Source organism: Amborella trichopoda, chromosome 7 (genome assembly GCF_054954075.1).
Source record: "Amborella trichopoda isolate Santa Cruz 75 chromosome 7, AtrichopodaSantaCruz75HAP2 v2.0, whole genome shotgun sequence".
Classification (NCBI taxonomy): domain Eukaryota; kingdom Viridiplantae; phylum Streptophyta; class Magnoliopsida; order Amborellales; family Amborellaceae; genus Amborella; species Amborella trichopoda.
Genome location: NC_142342.1, coordinates 18,234,244 through 18,259,252, shown reverse-complemented (window position 1 = coordinate 18,259,252; position 25,009 = coordinate 18,234,244). Strand labels below are relative to the sequence as shown.

At 34.2% G+C, this 25,009-nt stretch overlaps 1 long non-coding RNA gene across 8 annotated transcripts in view; it reads left to right on the top strand.

The window, feature by feature from the left end:
* Positions 1–24,713, top strand: part of LOC110007847 (uncharacterized) — a 32,465-nt gene extending 7,752 nt beyond the window's left edge. For 2 of the 8 annotated variants that reach the window (XR_016059839.1, XR_016059835.1), the window contains exon 3: positions 24,487–24,713. This is a non-coding gene — a long non-coding RNA (uncharacterized LOC110007847). Of the gene's footprint in view, positions 1–5,347; positions 5,641–18,368; positions 19,636–24,486 lie in introns of those variants that run through there. The other 6 variants (XR_016059838.1, XR_016059836.1, XR_016059837.1 and 3 more) reach the window with 5 other exon arrangements.
* Positions 24,714–25,009: the final 296 nt, after the last annotated feature.

Below are 25,009 nucleotides of genomic sequence, written 5' to 3'. Positions count from 1 at the left end.
TTGAAACAAGCACCATTATTACATACTGCAGCATTTGACAATTTATAATTAATAAGCATTTTGCTCCCATCGGCAGTATTAAGAACTTGGGTAGTCTTGCTGAAGTATTTAGTTGGTATTAATTTTTTATTAATACAATTTAGATCAGCTCCTGAATCTATCAGGGCAGAAGTTTGGAAACTGTATTCCTTTTGAACTACAATTTTGATATTAGTAAACCATTTTTGGGTTATTATTTTGTCTGCTAGGTTTACATATTTACAATTTTGAACCTTTTCTATCACATTCATACCAGCTTTGGAGGTTTCAGGTTTAGGAAGGGTATCTTCAACCTCAGGTGGTAAAGGAATATTATATTCAGTTATTAGATTATTAAATTTTCTTTCTATGTGTTCTTCTTCAATTTCTTCGTTGACAGGATTTTGGGTTAATTCCAAGATTTGAACCCTTGCTTTCAGAGCTATCAATTCATATCTAAGCTCGTTGATTTCATATTTTAGCTCAGATATTGAAAGTTTTTTTTCTATCTGTGTTTTATTTTGTACCCTTTTAAGGATGTTTTGGAAACTATAATCTTCTTTTATTGGGACAAGAGAAGACTTGGTTTTGCTTGATGGGGTTTTAGACATATTGATGTATTGGACTAGGGCTTCTCTTTTAGCCTCTGGATCTGATATTTTGTCGATAAGCTTTATAATTAGATTTTCTTCTTTTGTATGGGTATTGATGCTTAATCCATTCATATCCATTATTGCCTTGAAAATATCACATTGGCAATTTTTTTCTTTTGGGTTATCTTCATCACCAGAGTCTGAATCAGAACTGCTGACAATGATATCTTCATCATTTATTTCTCCAATTAATATTTCATCTCTTGAATAAGAAGAATCAGAGGTTTCATCTTCTATTTGGAGTATTTCAAATAAATTGAGTTTTAATATTATCATCTATTTCCAGAGAGTTAATCTTTCTTTTAACTTTACATTTGTTCTTGTAATGGCCTATTTTGCCACAATTATAACAAACAGGGAATTTTATTTTTCCCTTATTTTTAAAAGATGGTTTATCTTGTAAGAATTTCTTGGAAAATTTTTCTTTTGTCTTTGAAGAATGTCTAAATTTTTTCTTTCTAAATTTTTCAAGGTTTCGTTTTATGAAAAGGCTTTGAAGGGGGTAGGGTATTATATCCAAACTGTTCTCAGAAGTCTCCTAACTCCTTTCTCCCCGTTATTCTCTGTTTCTCTAGTTGTCTTCGAAGTTTTAGGTCTGTACATAAAGCCAGACCTTCAACACAGATATCGACTGAACTCGCCTAGTGTATACAGAGAATAAGGAATAATTCCACCACGATTATTTTAGGCCTTGTTTTTACCTTTTCTGCGAAGAGGTGTGGTAGATCTGCTATAAACTTTTCTTTCCAATGGTCTGACTTACTATTTTCTCTTGATAGTAGTCTTGAGAAAAATACATCTTTGTACCATTTATAATGAGAGAGTGTTTGACATCTTAGATTTGATAACAAATCTTCAGACCTTGCTAGTAATAGAGCAGTACTTCCTACAAATTGGAGGGTGATAGTATATATCAGCGTATTGACTGCATCTCCTTCTTGTACAATATTGTCTTAGCTATTTTCACTTTTAACTATCCATTATTTTGAGGCATTTAATATTTGATTTTTTCATTCCTCATCCATATAAAAATCCCACCAGCCTCTTAGCCATCTTGTGAATCCACATATTATGGCTTTGGCTATCTCATAGTCTTGATTTTCGCTTGCCTTGCAGGCAGTGTCATACATGGTCATGTGTTTCATGAGATCTAAGATTTGATATGTTCCAGTTTACTATAGATTTTCCTGAATAGGAGATCGAAGTAGAGATAAGATCTTCTTTTATTTGCAGATCTACTAGGGTAGGTCTAGGATAGTACATTCGGGTTTGGGACACTGATCTTACTTTTATCCCATAATCAATTCTATTAATGTCTAAGCTTTCAGTTTTAAAAACTTTCTCCATATCAGAAATGTCTTTGTCAGGTGCCTTTTGCAGGATTTGAACATCTCCTTGTTTGGTTTTGGAAGGCTGACCCTTTTCATTGATATTTAACTTCTTTAATATTTTAATCAGTTCATCTATTAATTCAGTATTTTCCTCTGTTTTCTTTATTCCTTGTAAGCTAAATTTTCCTGTCTCAATAGTTGGAGGAGGTTTGAACAGGACAGCTTCTTTTTGCTTACCAATGCTTTTGGTTTCTGCAGTTGGATTTAACTTATTTAATGCATTTTCTATTCTTGTAGTTTGTTTTTCTATTGTTTGGAGGAAAATATTCGTATAATTATTTTGTTCAATAATGTGAGGTATTCTTTCAAGCTTAGCCATATTATGGTCGTTTTCTTTAGGTCTTATTTTGAAAGGTGAGACTTTAATTTCAATTTTCTCCCCGAACTTTTCTCCTTTGAGTTGTAAGCTAGTCTCAAGGGGATGAATAGACTCAATTGTTTCTCCTTTGGTGGTTTGAAAGGTTTGAAAAGATTTTTCAACCATATTAACCTCAAATTTTGGAATTTTTATTCCATAATCTTTTGCCATATATTTTAACCATTTAAAAAAATTTGACAGTTGCCTTATGTTTCATCATGAAACGATTAAATTTTAAATGGAAGGCATATCTAAGAGGCTCTATAAATCTTTTGAAAAACCATTCTCTTATTAGTCTTTTTTCTTCAGAGTAGAAATCTTTTCTGATCCATTCTTTATCAATCTCGAATTCTTCTTTTTGAATAACATGTACTTCAAAGTCAAGATCTGAGGGTGTTGGTTTTTGTTCTTCTATTTCAGAAGAACTTGGAGTGTCTACTCTATAGACTGGTTGATGAACCTGATTTGGAGTCCTATTAAGCCTTTCAATAATAGTTCTCCTTTGAGTGGGTATTCTTTCATATTCTGATTGCGGTACAGAAGAGGTTGAGCTTCTAGGAGGATCCTTAATACTTGATTCACCAATCCTTAAAGTACTTTTTCTGGAGGATGGAAAACTGATCTCTATCTCTCCATCAGAGTATTCTATGATTTGTTTAAGGTCTCTATTTTCAGGATTTTTAATCTGAGATTCAGATTGTAAAGACCAATGCTCTGGTAGTTTTACCTGAGACCGTGCCACTGACTTTGGTATAACTAAATTTGATTTTTCTATGTTTGTCTGGCAAAATATGGTTTGTCCTTTTAGATCCATTTGCCTACAATTTGAACACAAAGTATTCGTCACTTTGTAACATATTTTGTAAATAAATGCCAAATTTTGAGAACCTGGGTTCATATCAAAACCTCGAGTTTTAAGGTTTAGGGTCAGGACTTTTAATAAATTTGGGTTTGTTAAGGCTACCGAGAAATTTGGAAAACAGTTAAAATAGATGGGGCCATTACATAGACTGGATTCAACTATTCCTAACAAGGAATCAGTGATTTTGTGTCTGCTGTCTCTCACACAGAGCATAACCAAATTATTTAATCCCGTCCTTGTTAACGGTTTGACAGCTATTTGTACCAAACCAATATGCAAATATTTGTAGTCTTTCCTTTTATGATCTTCGATCATCCTTGGGGAAAGCCATTGAAATTTATCCCGAGTTTCCATTACAGAAATACTTTTTTCAATGAGGGAAAAACTACTTTTGAAATCAAAAGTTCCCTTACTGTAAACATCTGTTGTAGGTACCTCAGGTATATTCCAATTTTGAATTTACTTTTCTATATTATCTATTATTACTTCTTCTTTATTATTAACATGTAATGTATTACTACTAGTAGCTGACCTATTAGATAAAGTTTTAATGAAATTTTCCATTGTAGTTCGAGTCAACTAGAAACAGTCCCTACACTTTTCTGGCTCTTCCTGGCCTTAGTGATCTTTGGGTCACAACGACTTTGAACTACTGTAGATTTTTTAGAATCTTATTTAATAGATCGGTTTTCTACTAGGGATACAATTAAACTACTGTAACATAAACTTGGCTCTGATACCATACAATAAAACATAAAGCGAAACATATAATATAAAGTGGAAAGGAACATACAACAGAACTATAAATCAAAACACATAATCAAAACAAACTGACTTTTCACAAATACAGAAGCTGGTAAATAATTTCAGCTCCTCAGGGATGTAGTCAGGAACTTCCTTTCAAAAGTAGTCGCACATGCCAGTTTCAGACCCTTACACTTTTATAGAAGAAAAGAAACCAGATGGCTACGAATACTACTAGGTATACAGCAGAGAGAAGACTGTAGAGAAAAGAGCAGAGAGAGGATTGTAGAGTAGAGAGAGGACTGTAGAGAAGAGTGCAGAGCACTTTAAACTCAGGAAAACTCCGGATGCTCAAATGAGGGGAGCCTTCCTCCTTTAATGGCCTTCAAAGTGAAACGGATTTGAAAGTATTTGAAATCCGCACCGACAGGTTTCAAAGATGCTTATCTTCTACAGTTAAAAGTAGATTATGTCGGTAGTGGCTACAGTGGCTGTTGGTAGTGGCTACAGTAACTTTGTCGGTAGTGGCTACAGTGGTTTTGTCGGTAGTGGCTACAGTGGCTATCGATAGTGGCTACAGTGACTCGGTAGTGGCTACAGTGGCTGTCGGTAGTGGCTACAGTGATTTTATTGGTAGTGGCTAGTGTGGCTGGGACACGTGTCCTTAATAGGTTGGAGTTGTTTTGGTATATAAGTGCCTCTATTATGTTTCTGTAAATCTTGCACCTCTTTTTCTGATATTATAAATCAATGTTATTATGTATGAATGCTACTCATTATCCTTTATGAATTTTATTTTATTTAAGATGTTTTTTATTTTATTGGTCTGTTTTCCTTTAGTCTGGAGGAATAAATTTGTATAATTATTTTGTTCTATTATGTGGGGTATGGCTTCAATTTTAGCCATCTAGTTATCAGAATCTTTTGGTCTAATTTTGAAAGGTGAAGCTTTTATTTCTTATTTTTCTCTTTTTAGGTTTAGACTAGTTTTAGGAGAATGGATAGTTTCAATGCTTTCTCTTTTTACTGTATGAAAGGTTTGAAAGATGTTTGGACAATATTAATATTCTGGATGGTATTATCCTAAAATTTTGGTTATTTTATTCCTTCCTTTTAAAGGATATACTTAAGCCATTTAAAGAATTTTATATTTGTTTTATGTTGTATCATGAATTTGTTAAATTTAATATGAAAGAGTTCTTTCAGTCTTTTATTAAATTCTTTGAGGAACCATTCCCTTATTTGTTTATTTTCTTTAGACAAAATCATTTTTTACCCATTCTTTAGCTATGACAAACTTATCTTGGGTTTGAATTGTCAGGACTTCGAAATCAAATTCAGACATGGTTGGCTCATCAGGCTCAGTCTGAGAAGAGCTGGGAGTATTTACAGTATAAACTGGATGTTGTACCTGTTTTCAATTTTTTTTAATTCTTCTAAAATGATTTTGTCATCATTCGCTTTTCTCATAATTAGATTGAGGTATTGAAGAAGTCGAACTTCTAGAAGGAGTATAAGTTGAAGGTACATTATTCTTGGCATGCAACCTTGGAGCTAAAACAATATTTGAAATACTCAATCTAGTTCTTCTAAAGTATGGAAATTGGATTTCAATATCTCCTTTTGGATATTCAATTATTTATTTCTATAGTGGTGTACTATTGACACTGACCCGGTTTCTATTGAAATAGCTTCATACCATTCTCTACATCTTTCTCCCATATTAGGATGTAGATGATGATGCAGATGTATGGCGGCTAATTCAGTAGGGTTTTTTTTCATGTATTCATTTTCTATTATGATCAGCGGGATATAAGCTGTATCAAGAAATGAAGTTCCATCAGGGTTTGGACTGTTATAGCTTAATGGGGACTGTTGGGGAGATATTTGAATCTCTTAAGCTTGCTTTCTTGTTTATCTTGTAATTCTGGGTATTTTATTCCTTTTTTTTTAAAGATATATCTAAGCCATTTAAAAAATTTTATATTTGTTTTATGTTGTATCATGAATTTATTAAAATTAATATGAAAGAGTTCTTTCAGCCTTTCATTAAATTCTTTGAGGAACCATTCCTTTATTTGTCTATTTTTTAATTTAAATTTAAATTTAATAAATTCATGATACAACATAAAAAAATATAAAATTCTTTAAATGACTTAGGTATATCCTTAAAAAAGAAGGAATAAAATACCCAGAATTTCAAGATAAATAAGAAAGCTAGCTCAAGATATTCAAATATCTCCCCAATAGTCTCCTTTGAGCTCTAATAGTCCAAACCCTGATAAAACTTCATTTCTTGATACAGCTTATATCTTGCTGATCATAATAGAAAATAAACACAGGAAAAATACCCCGCTGAATTAGCCGCCATATATCTACGCCATCATCTACATCTTAATATGGGAGAAAGATGTAGAGAATGGTATGAAGCTATTTGAATGGAAACCGTGTTGGTGTGAATAGTACACCACTACAGAAATAAATAATTGAGTATCCGAATGGAGAAATAGAAATCCAATTTCCATCCCTTAGAAGTACCAGATAGAGTATTCCAAATACTGTTTTAGCTCTTAAGCTGTCTGTCAAGAATATTGTACCTTCAACTTATACTCTTTCTAGAAGTTCGACTTCTTCAGTACCTCAATTTAATTATGAAAAAATGCATGATGACAAAATCCTTCTAGAAGGGTTAAGAAAAAATGACAAACAGGTACAACATCCAGTTTATACTGTAAATACTCCTAGCTCTTCTCAGTCGGAGCTTGATGAGCCAACCATGTTTGAATTTGATTTCCAAGTTTTGACAATTCAAACCCAAGATAAGTTTGTCATAGATAAAGAATGGGTAAAAAGGGATTTTCTGTCTGAAGAAAATAAACAAATAAGGGAATGGTTCCTCAAAGAATTTGATGAAAGACTGAAATAACTCTTTTATATTAAATTTAATGAATTCATGATACAACATAAAACAAATATAAAATTATTTAAATGGTTTAGGTATACCCTTAAAAAAGAAGGAATAAGATACCAAGAATTTCAGGATAATACTATCTAGAATATTAATACTGCCCAAAACACCTTTCATATAGTAAAAGGAGAAATCATTGAAGCTATCCATCCTCCTCAAACTAGTCTAAACCTAAAAAGTGAAAAACAAGAAATAAAAGCTTCACCTTTCAAAATTGGACCAAAAGATTTTGATAACCAGATGACTAAAATTGAAGTCATACCCCATATAATAGAACAAAATAATTATTCCTACAAACTATAGAAAACAGATCAATAGAATAGAAAACGTCTTAAATAAAATAAAACCTCAAGAGAAGAAAGAAGATAAAGAAAATAGTACGATTTTATTCAAACCACCTCCAAGTATTGCTGTAGGAAAATTTAACCTGCAAAGAATTAAAAAGAAAGAAGACAATAAAGAATTGGTAGATGAGTTGATGAAAAGATTTGAAAAATTAGATATTAAAAGAAAATCAAGTATTGTCCAAGTACTTCAACAAGATAAAAGTTTTTTTTTGAAATATTTAAAATAGAAGAAGCTTTTAAACCAAAAAGCTTAGAGCTTAATAGGATTGACTATGAGAGAAAAACTAGGCCTATAGTCCCAACAAGAATGTATTATCCTAGGCTCACTCCTATAGATCTACAAATAGAGGATGACCTCATTACTACTTCAACCTCTTATTCCGGACGATCCATAGTAAATTGGAATATAGATGGGATGTCTGAGAATCAAATTCTCGATCTCATGAAACATGACTATGTATGCCACCGCATGTAAAATAAGCGGAAACCAAGACCACGAAATTGCTAAAGCCAGTGTATGTGGTTTTACTGGATGGCTTAAAGGATGGTGAGATTTTCATATGGACGAAAAAGAAAAAAATCAAATCTTAAATGCTACTAAACAATGGGCTGTTAATGTAGGACCTGGACATCTCCTTGAAAATATAGTAAATGCTCTAATATATACCATTACACTCTGCTTTGTGGGAAGTACGACCCTTTTATCAGCTAAATCTACTTTCAAATCTTCGTTGTCCAACTCTCTCACATTTTAAATGGTATAAAGATGTATTTTAGTCCAGACTGCTATTTAGATAAGATAGTAAACCTGACATTTGAAAAGAAAAATTCATTGCTGTACTTTCTCATTTGTTTGGGGAAAATGTTAAATAAGATTGAAAAATAAGCATGGAGGAATTATTCCTTATTTTTAGTATACTCTTGGAGAATTATCAGTAGAAATTTGTGCTGAAGGTCTTGCTTTATGCACTAACTTAAAATTGAAAGACAATTGGAGAAACAAAGAATGACGAGGAAAAAAGAATTGGGAGATTTTTGTGAGCAATTCGGCTTTAACACAATACCTACTTCCAAGCCCTCTCACAAACAGAAATATAGAGACGCTAGAGATTCTAGAAAGACAAAGTTTAGATATTCAAAAGGAAAGAAAAATACTTTTCCTAAAAAATTTTTACAAGATCACTCCTTTAAACAAAAGGGAAAAAGAAATATATTAGTTTGCTATAACTGTAGGAAAGTAGGACACTATTAATATAAATGTCATATGAAAAAGAAAATAAATGCTTTAGAAATAGACCTCGAAATAAAACAGCAATTGTTTGATATCCTCTTAATTAAAAGAGACGATTTTGAAGAATCTTCTGACTCTGATGAAGAAATGCTCATCGGAGAGATAAATGATGAAGAATTGATTTCCCCCCATTCAGATTTTGAAACAGATTTTGAAGATATTAATTGTCAGTGTAATTTCTTGAAAGACCTAAACTTAAATACTTTGACCAAGGAAGAAAATCTCATAATTGATCTAATTGATAAAATAAGTGACCCTGAGGCTAAAAGAGAAGCCGTAATTTATTATATCAACATGGCCAAAGAACCTTCAAGTTCTCTTGCTCCTAAACCGATTCTTGTTCCTACTAATGAAGATTATAGCTTTAGTGATATTTTGAAAAGAGTTCAAAATAAAACTCAAAACAAAAAAAAACCTACAATTCATGATCTAAAAAATGAAGTAAATGAGGTTCAAAATGAATTGATAACTCTAAAAACTAGAGTACAACTTCTTGAAATAGCAACCATTAAAAATAAAAGTGGAAATGAGGAAGAAAGTCCTGAAGAAGAATTTAATAATCTGATGCATGATTATAGTCAAAATCCGTTACTGCCCGAAATGGAAGATACACTCCCAAAAGTGGTAGACAATTCACAAACTTCCAATAACTGTAATATGTTGAAAAAAATACAAAATTATAAATATATCAACCTCCTGGATAAAGTAATACCCAGAGATGGTTTACCATCATAAAAATAGTGGTACAAATAGAGTTCACTTTTCAAACTACTGCTATTATAGATTCAGGAGCCGATCTAAACTGTATAAATAAGGGACTAGTTCCAATTAAATATTTCGACAAAACAACACAGGTTTTGAACACTGCTGATGGTAGTAAAATGATAATAAAAATATAAATTATCTGATACAGCAATTTACAATATTGGTGCATGCTTTAAATTTCCTTTTATATTGGTTAAAGGATTAAGCCAACCTGTGATACTTGAAACTCCTTTCTTAAACATACTTTACCCCATTAGAATTGATAATACTGGGATAAAAGCTGACATTGAAGGATATGAAGTAAAATTTGACTTCATTGATAAACCAAGAATTCATAAAATAAATTGTATAAAAAATAAGATTTCTACGAAAGAAAGATTTCTCTTTCATTTAAAAGAAGATGTTAAGTATAAGACTATTGATGAAAAATTAACATCACCACAAATACAAAATAAAATTAACAATTTCAAAATGATACTTGAAAAAGAAGTTTGTACAAAAATCCCTAACACTTTTTGGAATAGAAAGCAACACATTGTGGAACTGATGAACCAGGCTTCAACGAACAGAAGATTTCAACTAAAGCCCGACCAATACAAATGAATAATAGACTTTTAGAAATTTGTAAAATTGAAATACAAGAACTTCTTGACAAAAAACTAGTAAGGAAAAGTTCTTCACCTTGGAGCTGTGTTGCTTTTTATGCAGAAAAAGCTTCGGAGATTGAAAGGGGAGCCCCACGCCTTGTTGTAAATTATAAAACCTTGAATAAGGTTTTGAGATGGATTCGCTAACCTATTCCAAATAAAGGGATCTCCTTGATAGATTAGTCAATGCCTGTATTTTTTCAAAGTTTGATTTAAAATTAGGATATTGGCAAATTCAAATATGGGAAAAAGATAAATATAAAACAACATTTAATGTTCCTTTCGGGCATTATGAATGGAATGTAATGCCTTTTGGGTTAAAAAATGGCCCTTCAGAATTTCAGAATATTATGAATGATATTTTTAGTTCGTATACTAAGTTCATAATTGTCTATATTGATGATGTCATTGTATATTTTGATAATATTGACCAACATTGGAAACATTTAAATATATTTTTTAAAGCTATGAAAAATGCCGGTCTGGTTGTTTCTGTTAGAAAAATAAACTTTTTTAAAACAAAAATTAGGTTCATTTGGCATAATATCTTTCAAAGAAAGATAATTCCTATTGATAGAGCAATTGAATTTGCTTTTAGATTCCTTGACATCATAAAAGAGAAAAAAGAATTACAAAGATTTTTAGGATGTCTATATTATATTTCAAATTTTTATAAAGATTTATTTTGACTTTGACTTCGTCAAATTGGATATACCAAAGGTGTACCAATAAATCTTTGATCTTGGACAGGAAAAGAAGAAAAAGTTGTATCTAAGCACATCTACTAATTCATCCACGAAGATTGAATTGATGAAGAAAAAGAAATTCAATATAATTCATAGATAATTGGAATTTAGCTTTAGATGCTAAATTTTTATTCCCGAGACTTAAAAAGAATCCTCCAGATTGGACTAATGAGCATAGCATGACAGTTAAAAAATTAAAACAGAAGACCGAATAATTACCTTGTTTAGCTCTATCCAATCCTACAGCTTTTAAAATTATAGAAACCGATGCTTTTGAAATAGGATTAGGAGATATTCTTAAACAAAAAATCCTAGATGATGAACAACTTATACACTTTACCTCTAAAGCCTGAAATCCGGCACAACATAAATATTCTACTGTTAAAAAGGAAGTCTTAGCAATAATACATTGTGTCACGAAATTTCAAAGTAAACATGTTTAAAAAAAAATTCCTGATACGGACTGATTGTAAATCAGCCAAAGACATTTTAAAAAAAGATGTCAAAAATCTTGTCACCAAGCAAATTTTCGCTCGATGGAAAGGTATTCTTTCTGTTTTTTATTTTGATATTGAACATTTTAAAGGGAAAAATAACCATCTTCCTGACTTTTTGGCTAGAGTATTTTTGCAAGGAGGGAAGGAGAAGCCAACAGCTGAGAATACAGCCGATGGATATAGTCCCTAGCTCAGGAAAAGGCCTAACTTTATATAATAGCCCAAGAAAACACCTGGCTTCAAATAGTTATAGCCCAGAAAAATCCTTGGCTTCCTCATCAAATCCAAATGCTTTAATAAGAAAGCAAGCTCAAGAGATTTAAATATCTCCCCAATAGTCCCCCTTGAGCTCTAATATTCCAAACCCTGATAGAACTCCATTTCTTGATACAACTTATATCCCGCTGATCATAATAGAAAATGAACACAGGGAAAAAGACCCTGCTGAATTAGCCGCCATAGATCTGCTCCATCATCTACATCCTAATAAGGGAGAAAGATGTAGAAAATGTTATGAAGTTATTTGAATGGAAATCGGGTCAGTGTCAATAGTATACCACTGTAGAAACAATGACTCGGAAATAACATACTCAAAATTTCAAATACATAAAATTATCTCTTATAATGACTGGGGACTGAATCCCTTAAAACCAAGGGCATTAACTACCAAAGGATTTAAAATCAAATTATATCATTATTTTGAATATATCAAGGCATGGGACGAAGTCTTTGCTTACCAGAATACCAAAAATATACAATGCTGGTATGTGCAGTTTAAAAGAACTGAGCAAGCAGAATTTTCAAACTGGTTTAAAAGTTGGTTCTTGTTATGGGGATCATTAAGCCATATACTTCCCTTGGATTTTAAAATGGTCATACCAAATTTCTGACTATGATTTAGACCGGTGGGATTATATTCCAGAACTATAAAGACAAATGTCAATTAAATGGTGGGATAATTATAAGAATGATTATCTAGATCCCGATAAAATCTATATGAAGACAATTCTTTATTCCTCATCAAAATTAGATATAGTGTTTTTCGATTACATTGCTCTGATGCAATAGAAAAACCCCACTCTGTCAAAAGCTGAGCTCAGGAAAAAATTACTCTTTGCCTTGGAAGAAGAAGTAGAAGTTAAAATAACAACTTTATCAAATGATACAGAAACCGAAGATTTGGATCCTCCAAACGAAGATGATTATATGGGAATATTTTCCCAAATAAATTAGACAAAATATCAGGGACGGTATGACTCCATCACCATTCAGGACATGTGTCCCAAAGATGACAGTAAAAGAAGACTGTCAACACACCAATCACTATTTTCTACAATAAAAGAAGCATTATTGTGGACAAAAAACATTGCTGCTATAGTAAAAAGCCACAATAATCTTTCCTTTACCTTTGCTTTTACCCTGTACTTTTACATGAAAGAAAATGCATCTTACCTTGTTGGTGCGGACTTAAGAATGTTTGGAGTCCGCCCTCCCCTCTTCTATAGAAGGATCAGGCCTAGACACCTTGAGATTTCCCTTCTGAATATTATAGCTAGGGTTTTAATACTTTGTAAGTAAGTGCTTCGTGAGCGATTGTTGTAAGTCTGAGTGATTACTGTGAGTACTTCAAGTGAGTTATTGTTGTAAGTTTGAGTGATTACTGTGAGTACTTCAAGTTTGTTTTCTGCCACTCATCTCTGTTTCACCTCTGCTTCGAGCTTTCATGTAAGTGCCTATCTCTTTTCTGCTTCTGTAAATCTTGCACCTCTGTTTCTGTTATTATAAATCAATGTTATTATGTATGAATGCTACTCATTATTATATATATATATATATATATATATATATATATAAATGGGCAATGATTTCATGCAACCGTTGTATAGTAATATGATACAACAACTTTAAAAAACCATCTTATGACAATTTTTTTGATCCAAAATTTGAAATATACAATCTTTTCATTCTAATAAACAATCACAAAAAAAGAAAAAACTGAAAACGCAACCTAGAAAGTATTTTTTTAGCCCAATTAACATATGCCGTTCATTTTGGTGAGATGCTTAGATTTAGACCTTAGAAGGATTTTTTCATTTTCAATTTTTTTGGATGGCTTTATTATCATTAGATAAATGATGTTAAAAAAGAAAAAAATGATTTTGAGTTTATAAAGGTTAAGATCTTGAAATTCACAAAAATGAATGGTCTAGATTCGTTTTTTGGAGGGGACTCATTTTGATCGTAGCTAGGGTTCAAATTGAACTTTTTATTTTTTGGGGATTGTTTGTTGATATGAAGAGAGTGTGTGTACAAAATTTGGTGACAACAAATACCACAAACATGGTTTTTTAGAAGTGTCGTTGCATTATACTTTGATATACTTTGATACAACCTTTGCATTGGATTATTGCTCTCTCTCTCTCTCTCTCTCTTTATATATATATATATATATATATATATATATATATATATATATATATATATATATATATATATATATATATATAGTTTTTATAAGGATGCGACCTTATAATGTAAAACTGTAGATGCACCTCAAAAATCCATCGGAAAAGGTAGTTTTAATGTTGAAAACCCTTTGATTGATCATCTCGACATCAAGATGTATGATCATGAAAAATAAAAAGATTTTAAGTCTTAGAAATAGTGCATTTTACAACATATTATCTACACCACCAATTTTCAAGATTTTCATATGTTTATAGATCTACTTGATTTGAACCTTTTTTGAAATTTAAAATTGTAGAATTAGATATAAAAGTAAACTTTGAGATAATCCTAAGAACATTTTACATCAAAATTATATACCATGATAAAATTTGAAGGTGCACCTTACCTCTATAGCTACGGATGCAACATCGCTATATATATATATATATATATATATATATATATATATATATATATATATATATATATATATATATATATATAGTGTATTGTAATATAAAGCAACAACTTTCAAAAACCATGTTAGGCCTTTTATTAGATCCCAATTTTAAAATATATTCTCTTTTCATTCTAATGAACAATGACAAAATAAAATTTGAAAACGCAACCTCGAAAGTACTTTTTTAGCCCAATTAACATACACCGTCCATTTTGATAAGGTGCTTAGATCGCGGTCTTAGAACGATTTTTCGTTTCCAATTTTTTTGGATGACTTTATTATCATTAGATGAACAATGTTAAAAAGGAAAGAAATGATTTTTAGTTTGTAAAGGCTAAGATCTTGAAATTCATCAAATGAATGGTCTAGATTCCTTACTGGAGGGAACTCATTTTGACTACATCTAGAGTTCAAATCAAACATTTTTTCCCAGAGGGATTGATTATTGAGATGAAGAGAGTGTGTGTCCAAAATTTTGAGTCAATAAAAATACCATAAACATGGTTTTCTAAAAGTGTGGTTGCTTTAAACTATGATACAACCATTGCATTAGATTATTGCCCATATATATATATATATATATATATATATATATATATATATATGGCGAATAATCTAATGCAATATATATATATATATATATATATATATATATATATATATATATATATATATATATATATATATATATATATATATATATATATATATATATATATATATATATATATATATATATATATATATATATAGGAAAAAGCTACTGTCAGCCCATGGGCTCATGGAACAGTATAAGCCCAATGACCCAGATTGAATCTGGATCGATCCAATGATTACAATTATATTTCGTAATTGAATTTTAAATTTTTTTTTTCTACAGATCTAAATTATTTGAAATTTGGAGCATCTTTTCTTTAAGAATAATCAAATCTAATAAAAATATCAAAAAAATACTTCGCATAAATTAAATTGATTAAAATACCCCCGAAATGCTTCGAGGGTATTTTGATCAATTTATATTATGTGAATTATTTTTTTAATATTTTATTAAGTGCGCTTGATTAGAAGAGTATGTGCTCTGATTTTCATACTATTTAGATTTATATAAAAATATTAAAAATTTTATGACCGATATACAGTTCTGACAGTCAGATCGGCCCAGATTCATTCTGGGTCGTTCGTCATTCACTGTTCTATGAGCGGCTCATGGGCTCACCCTAGCATCTTCCATATATATATATATATATATATATATAATACTAGCCTGATCTGTTGGTCACGACTTCATTTCATGGTTGACTTTTAAGTTTTTTTATACAAATCCAAATAACTTGAAATTTTAAGAGTCTTTTCTTCTCATTAAGTCACACCTAATAAATATATTTAAAAAATAACTCTCAAAATATAAATTGACCAAAATACCCTCCAAATATTTCAGGGGGTATTTTGGTCAATATATTTCTTTCAAATTATTTTTTTGTTATTTTTATTAGATTATTCTATTTTTGAAGAACATATACTAAAAATTTCAAGTTATTTGGATTTGTATAAAAAATAAAATAAAATTCAAACACGAAATGAAGTCGTGACCATTAAATCGGTTCAGATTTAATCTGAGCCGTGGGCCATATGTTCATATGAGCTAGTAGGCTAATTTCAGCATCTTCCTATATATAGAATATATGAGCCCAACTGCCTAGATTGAATTCGGGCTGATTTGACTATCACGATAGATAACTTGAAATTTTAGGCGTCTATTTTTCTCATCAACGCACACCTAATAAAATTATTTAAAAATAATTTACAATAAATAAATTGATCAAAATACCTTAAAAGCATTTCAAGGGTATTTTGATCAATTTATTTCTTCGAAATTATTTTTTTGATATTTTTATTAGATTATTATATTTGTGAAGAACACATGCCTAAACTTTCAAGTTATTTGGATCTGTAGAAAAAAGTTTAAAATTCAAATACAAAATGAGGTCGTGACTGTCAGATCGGCCCAAATTCAATTTGGGCCATTGGGCTTATATGAACTCATTTGTTCATATGAGATAGTGAGCTAATCTCAGTATTATATATATATATATATATATATATATATATATATATATAGGGAAATGACATTGTGAGACCTTCCCACACCCATGTGTGTAGGACCCCAAAGGATCACCATTAAATTTGACACATATCTCTAGAAAAGTCAAATCCCACACCCATGTGATAACTTTTCTAGATATCTGTGTCAAATTTAATGGTTGTGATCCTTTGGGTTCAACACACATAGGTATGGGAGGGTCTCATAGGATCATTACTTATATATATATATATATATATATATATATATACACTACAAAACGTTTACATGTAAAAATAAACAGTGATTTCACCTACCCTCATCACCGTCCAAAGTTTATTGCACGGTCACGATTGTCCGATAGCATTTTATTTTTCATTTTTTTCCAAAAAATTGGAATGACCTGAAATTTGGAAGGTGTGTTCATAAAAAATATGCGGATCTACAAAAAATATCAAAAAAATATTTTACATGAAAAACATTAACCAAAATACCAAGAGAAGGTTTTGAGGATATTTTGATCAATTTATTTTCACGAATTATTTTTTTTATATTTTATTAGGTGCACCTCACTAAGATGTACACACGCTCCAAATTTCAGATCATTTCGATTTGTAGAAAAAAAAAATGAAAAATGAAACATTACCAAAGAATCGTGACCGTATGATGAACTTTGGACGATGATGATGCTAGACGAAATCACTGTTTTTGCTTATAGGCATTGGGAAGACTTATATATATATATATATATATATATATATATATATATATATATATATATAGGAAAAGTTTTCCCGACACCTATAGGGAACAGTGATTTTGCCCCCGTCTTATCCACTGTTACTTTAAATGGGATGAAAAGAGTGACTGGGATCGAATAAAAACAATGCACGCTAAAACAAAATCTTCAAACTCATCTGAAATTTCAACCTAGGCCTCCCTTCCCACTTCCCCTACTCTGCGAGCTTCCCTTGCTCTGCGAGCTTCCCTCTTTCTGGCTCACCCACCGTCTGCTATGCGAAGCCCTTTGTCTTGCTTACTCTTAACTTGGATTTGGGGACTATGACTAAAATCCCAATGGAATGGAAGTTAGGCCAAATTTTAAGAGGCCTTCATAATGAGAATTATGTTATGTTATGAATTGTTGAATATTCATGCTTATGATACAGTGAATGCTTATGAACTCTTGAATAATTGTGATAAGACGTGCTTGGGTATGAGTGAATGCTTATGCGAGATGCATGTGTCTAGTGATACTTTGAAATGATAAGATTGTGATATGAACCATTATGCAATGAGACATCCATTGGTAGTGAGAATCTGATATGATGAAACTATGATATGAATCACTACACAATGGGTCACCCATTGGTAGTGTGACATGAGATTCTGAGACTTTTGTGGGAGGCACTATGCAACGGGTCACCCGTTGCTAGTTTAATCTGTTCTGATATGTTCAGAAAGTTATGCCGGTAGTTAAGATCTTACCACGACCCCAATGATAGAAATGGAGTCGAGATGTGAATGTGAATATCTAGGAGGGTCGCTCCCCCAGGATCTATACGGGCACTACGTATTGGGTCACCCATTAGTGGTACAATGCCCTCTTGCTTGAAAGGCATAAGGAGAGGGCTGTGTCTTGCAAGACCACAGCCTATCAAAAGCCCCAAAAGACATTGGGGATTGTGTGTGTGTGAAGATATTACAAAATAGGTCATCCATTTATCATTGTCTTCCCTCCTGAGGGAGGGTAGAAGTTCCAAGTTACAAAATTAGCTTGGCCTGATCAAGGCAACTTCTACTTCGGCAGAAGGCGGCACTAAGATGCCTCTACGCACTATGTGTTTTGCCTGAAATTTTAATCTATTTTTGTGACAAAAAGATGGGGTAACTGTTAGGTCATGCTCTGTGTGATCTGATATCTGATTTACACTTATTTCACCACTGCTAAAGAACTGTGATACATCACTCCATGTTTTGACACCTACATGAATTTTGCGCAATTTTATGGATATCCTTGTATAGGTTGGAATACATGATATTGATCTGCTTACTGGGCTTTATAGCTCATCCCTTTGGCTTTCCCTGTGTAGAGTAATAACCTACGGTTTTTTAGGGCGGACAACTGGGCACTCGTGGCTAGTAGTTGAAGATTCAAGCTTGGAAAGAAAGGCCTTATCCTGATAGTAGGTGTCTAGTGGCGGTGGCCACGTTGTGATCTTATTGGAAGTATTGTAATTTATTTATTGGGCCTATAGTGCCTTGAACATATTTGTAATGAAATTGTGGAGACGTATATATTTAAGTTTGTTTTATTTTTTTCCAATTCTTTGTACCTTTATGTATAATTTTGTTTTCTTTTGTGGTTTTCTTTGATTCTTAGGAGAGATTTTAGGGGAATACAAAGATCCAAAAGGCCTTCCCGGTCGATATAAGGGATCATTGGCGCCCGGCCTGCTCTTATCATGGGTTGAGCAACCATTTTGTGGCCTCCAGTCAGGTAGATAGAATTTGAGATTGATGTGGTCCCTGGTACCACTCCCACCTCCAAAGCCCCTTATAGGATTGCCCCAGCCGAATTAAAGGAGCTGAAAGATCAATTGCAAGAATTGTTGGAGAAGGGGTTCATCCGACCTAGTGTATCCCCTTGGGGTGTACCTATTCTGTTTGTGAAGGAGAAGGATGGGTCCATGAGACTGTGTATAGACTATAGGCAGTTGAATGAGGTCACAGTAAAGAACAAGTACCCCTTGCCTAGTATTGACGACCTCTTTGACCAGCTTTGGGGGGCTCAAGTATTTTCTAAGATTGATCTCCAATCGGGCTACCATCATTTGCGGGTCAAGGGAGAAGGTACTCCCAAGACTGCATTTAGTACACGATACAACCATTATGAGTTTTTAGTCATGAAGTTTGGGTTGACCAATGCCCCTGCTGTCTTCATGGACCTGATGAATAGAGTTTTTAGACCCTTTCTGGATAATTTTGTGGTGGTCTTTATAGATGACATTTTGGTGTATTCGAATAACTTAGAAGAGCATGAGCAGCATCTAAGAATGGTCCTCCAGCTCTGAAGTAAAAAACATTGTATGGTAAGTTGAGCAAGAGTGAGTTTTGGCTTCCTAGTGTGGCCTTCCTTGGGCACGTTGTTTCTAAGGACGAGGTCACGGTTGACCCCTGTAAGATTGAAGCCATACTTAAGTGGGGAAGACCTACCAATGTGACAGAAGTCCACAATTTTCTGGGACTGGCAGGTTACTATAGAAGCTTTGTAGAAGGATTTTCAAAGATAGCCCTGCCCCTGACTCGCTTAACCTAGATGGAAGTAAAATTTTCATGGTCAGATGATTGTGAGAAAAATTTTCAAGAACTAAAGAAGAGACTGACCATGGCTCCGATACTGACCTTACTGGAAGGGAATGAGGACTTCATGGTTTACACTGATGCCTCTCATAAGGGCTTTGTTGTGTGCTTATGCAGCGAGTGAAGGTCATTGCTTATGCCTCCAAACAGTAAAGCCGTATGTGAAGAATTATCCAACTCACGACTTGGAGCTTGTGGCTGTAGTATTCGCCTTGAAAATCTGGAAACACTACCTCAATGGAGCCCAATTTAAGGTATTTATAGATCATAAGAGCCTCAAGTACCTGTTTTCTCAAAAGGAGTTGAACATGCGGCAAAGGTGATGGATAGATTTATTAAATGATTATGATTGTACCGTCAATTACCTCCCGGGCAAGACTAATGTGGTAGCAGATGCCTTAACAGAAAGCCCGTAATGTTAATGGCACACCTAATGGTTCGAGAGATGAAATTGTTAGCGGATGCAGTTGAGTGGCACCCAACTCCACCCCTTGGTAATGGGGTAGGTATGACTGCTTGTATAAAGGTGGAGCCCCAACTCTTTCAACAAATCCAGATAGCACAAAAGGGAAATCCCCTACTCACGAAAATTTTGGAAGAAATGAAACTACGGAAGAAAGACGATTTCTTTATGAGTAGTGATGGCTTGTTAAGATTCAAGGATCGGGTCTGTGTCCCGAATGAGGAAGATGTGAAGAGGGATATTTTAGAAGAAGCGCACTGCTCCTATTATGCTGTGCACCTAGGGAGTATTAAAATGTATCAGGACCTGAAGAGAACTTTCTAGTGGAATGACATGACAAGAGAAGTAGCACTATTTGTTTTTAAGTGCTTGACATGCTAGCAAGTGAAAGTTAAGCATCAGAAACCCACCGAATTCTTACAGCCCTTGCTCATACCAGAATGAAAATGGGAGCACATCACTATGGACTTCGTCTCTAGTTTACCTAGAATGGGTGCTATATGTGATAGTATTTGGGTCATTGTGGACCGGCTGACCAAGGCTGTCCATTTCTTACCGGTTCGCACAACCTATACCTTGGATAAATTGACCCAGTTATACATCAAAGAGATAGTGAGGTTGCATGGAATACTAGTTAGCATCGTATCCGATAGGAACACTAGATTTACCTCGAGGTTTTGGGCTAGTCTGCAGTCAGCTTTGGGGACAAGACTTACTTTTAGTACTGCTTTTCACCCCTAGACTGATGGATAATCGAGAGAATTATTCAGACCCTGGAAGATATGTTAAGGGCATGTGTTACTGACTTTAAAGGAAGCTAAGATGACCATCTGCCTCTTATAGAATTTTCCTATAACAACAGCTTCCAAACCAGTATTCAAATGGTGCTTTTTGAGGCCCTATATGGACGAAAGTGTAGGTCGCCCATCTGTTGGGATGAGGTTGGTGAAAGGAAGCTTATAGGGCCATAAATTGTTCAAGTGACCTCATAAAAGATTGTTTTGATTCGAGAGAGGCTTAAGGCAACTCAGAGTCGACAGAAGAGTTACGCCGACAACCGAAGAAGAGACCTCGAGTTTGAGGTAGGCAATCGGCTATTTCTGAAGGTGTCATCAACTAAGGGCATTATGAGGTTCGGCAAGAAAGGAAAATTGAGCCCCCATTTTATTGGACTTTTTGAGAACCTGGATAAAATTGGAAGCATGGTGTATCGAATTGCCCTACCACTAGAGTTGGTAAACATCCACAATGTCTTTCATATATCTCTATTGAGGAAGTACCAACCTGACCCGTCCCATATTCTAAAGTATAAACCAGTAAAAAGCAGAGAGAACTTGACCTACATTGAGGAACCGACTGAGATACTGGATTTGAAGAGTGTAAGTGTTGTGCAATAAAGAAATACCTCTGGTCCGTATATTGTAGCAATACCACTCACAGGAAGAATCAACTTGGGAATGGGAGGATGAGATTAGGGATAAGTACCCCCATTTGTTTGATTAACGAAAATATGATTTCGAGGACAAAATCTCTTTTAAGGGGGGGATGATGTAAGGAGATTTTCCAGCATGGTGAAGTGTGCGGCAATGAGGTACTATTGTGAGCGGCAGTGAGAGGCAAAAGAAGAGAGCCAGCCGCCATGCGCGACAAGGAGAGAGAGGAGGCTGCCGTGCACGACGAGGGGAGAGAGAAGGCCTCTGTGCATGATGAGGGGAGAGAGGAGGCTGTCCTGTGCGATAGGGAGAGAGGAAGCTGTCGTGCGTGACAAGGGGAGAGAGGAGGCCACCATGCATGATGACGAGAGAGGAAGTCGTCATGCATGATGAGGAGAGAGGAAGCTGCTGTGCGCGATGAGGAGAGAGAGGAGGCTACCATGCGCAATGAGGAAAGAGGAGGCTGTCATGTGTGATGAGGAGAGAGGAGGTCGTCGTGCATGACGAGGAGAGAGGAAGCTATTGTGCACGATGAGGAGAGAGAAGGCAATCGTGCGTGCAAGGAGAGAAGCCACCGTGCGTGATGGTCGCAGGCACCGTGCACAACAACGTTGAAGCCCATGCATGCCCTAGGTGCCACTTGTCTATTGCTGCCACTTGTCTATTGCATGTTGTCTCTTGCATGTCACTTGTTCGATTGCATGACACTGTGAGTGCCACGTGGAAAATCTGAGCTGCCACCTCCAACTCTTGGTGTACTTAAACCCCTTCTCTCCTCTTCCAAGCCTTTGTTCTTCCTCTCACCTTTGAAAACCCATTCTCAACATTTGGAGTTGCCACCCCTTGGAGCCATTGTTGAAGAGCTTGGGACTTAACTGTGTGATGGATTTTGGGACACAGTTGAGCACATGTAAGTGGACCTAACACTCATGTTTCCATAGTTTGATTAAAGCATGAAAATTAAGAAAAGTATAAGTGTTATTTTGATGGGAATATGGATGCATGCTAGTGAAATTGTGTGTTTGTGCATTGTTTTTAAAGAATTTTGGTCCTCATTGGCATGATGAATTTAGTACCGAAAATGACTCTGTTGGTCATGAAAATCTGTGGAGGAGTACCCCTGTTTGTCTAAATTAAGATGAAAAATATTTTGTGTTAAGATTCATTTTAGTTTAGAAGTTATTGATTATTCTATAATGTGTGTCAAAACTTTACTGTGAATTTCTAGGGATCCTACATGTTTTTGTAATGAACCTTTAACTAACCAAATGATGTCCAAATGACATAAAAATACTTTTAAATGAAATATCTGTGTGTCTACTTAAAATGTAGTTTTGGAATCATATTTAACTTCCTAATGATTTGAGAAATATGCCCCTATTTGCATACATATGTCACTATTGTAGGTTGCAGTGAATTTCCAGAACTGTTGCTCATTTTGTGCTAAATTTTAATTGGCCAAATGATGTAAAACTGACCTCAAACTACTTTTAAATGAAATATGGATGTCTACTTTAAATTTGGATTTGAAACTATATTGAAATTCATCATAATTTGAGAGTTATGTCTCTGTTTGTGTGGACATATCACTGTTATCAATAGCAAAAATTTCAAGAACTGTTTCTCATTTTGTACTGAATTGTTCACTAAGAAAATGATGTCTAAAGGACATCAAACAACTTTTATATGAATATGGGTGTGTCTACGTCAAATTTGGTTTTGGAGCTAGGTTGAACTTCAATGTGATTTGGGAATTATACCCCTATTTGCATGCATATGTCACTGTTATAAGTTGCAGTGAAACTTCAGAAATGTCGCTAATTTTATGGAAGACTATTCACTAATCCATATGTCTCTGAATAAGGCTAAACCAATTTCTAAGTGAAAGGTGGAAGAGTCTACTTTTAAGTTGGTTTTGGGGACTATGACTAAAATCCCCATGGAATGGAAGTTAGGCCAAATTTTAAGGGGCCTTCATAATGAGAATTTTGTTATGTTATGAATTGTTGAATATGCATGCTTATGATACAGTAAATGCTCATGAACTCTTGAATAATTGTGATAAGATATGCCTGGGTATGAGTGAATGCTTATGAGAGACGCATATGTATAGTGATAATCTGAAATGATTGTGATATGAACCACTACGCAATGGGACATCCATTGGTAGTGAGAATCTAATATGATGAAACTGTGATATGAATCACTACACAATGGGTCACCCATTAGTAGTGTGACATGAGATTTTGAGAATTTTTTGGTAGGCACTATGCAACGGGTCACTCGTTGTTAGTGTAATTTGTTATGATGTGATTAGAAAGTTATGCCGGTAGTTAAGATCTTGCCTCGACTCCAATGATAGGAATGGTGTCGGGATGTGACGTGAATATCTAGGAGGGTGGCACCTCCCGGATCTATACGAGCACTACGCATTGGGTCACCCATTTATAGTGAAACGTCATCTCGCCTGAAAGGCATAAGAAGAGGGTCGTGTCTTGCAAGACTACAGCCTATCAGGAGCCCCAAAGCACGCTGGGGATTGTGTGTGTGTGAAGACATTACGAAATGTGTCATCCATTTGCCATTGTCTTCCCTCCTGAGAGAGGGTAGAAGTTCCAAGTTACAAGATTAGCTTGGCTTGATCAATGCAACTTCTACTTCGAGAGAAGGCGACACTAGGATGTCAGTACGCATTATGTGTTTTGCCTGAAATTTTAATCGGTTATTGTGACAAAAAGATGGGGTAACTATTAGCTCATGCTATGTGAGATATTCTGATATCTGATTTACACTTCTTTCACCACTGCTAATAAATTGTGATACATAACTCCATGTTTTGACACCTGCATGAATTTTAAACAATTTTATGAATATCCTTATATAAGCTGTAATACCTAATGTTGATTTGCTTACTGGGCTTTATAGCTCATCCCTTTGACTTTTCCTATGTAGATTAATAACCTACGGTTTTTTAGAGCGGGCAGCTGCGAGCTCGTTGCTGGCTGTTGAAGACTCAAGCTTGGCAAGAAAGGCCTTATCTTGATAGTAGGTGTTTAGTGGTGGTGGCCACATTGTGGTCTTGTTTGAGGTACTGTATTTTTGTTATTGGGCCTGTAGTGACTTGAACATGTTTGTAATGAAATTGTGGAGACTGTATATATTTAAGTTGGATTTATTTTTGTCTAGTTCTTTGTACCTTTTTGTAGGATTTTTGTTTTCTTTCATGGTTTGTTGTGATTCCGCCTTCTAAATAGCGTTGAGAGCACTCCCACCTGAGTGGCATTCGCTACCTCTGGTCGGGGTTCTGCACTCTATTGCTCTCCGACAGGTACGGTAGGGGTCAAGGGGAGGGGTCGTGACAGTTAGGGTGCAAGGTGAGGTTTGAATGAGCCTACGTGAACTATGGTGTATGGTTAGTCGGTTAAATAAGGGCTACGGTGTATGGTGAGGTTAAGTGGTTTAGGGTGTATGAGGT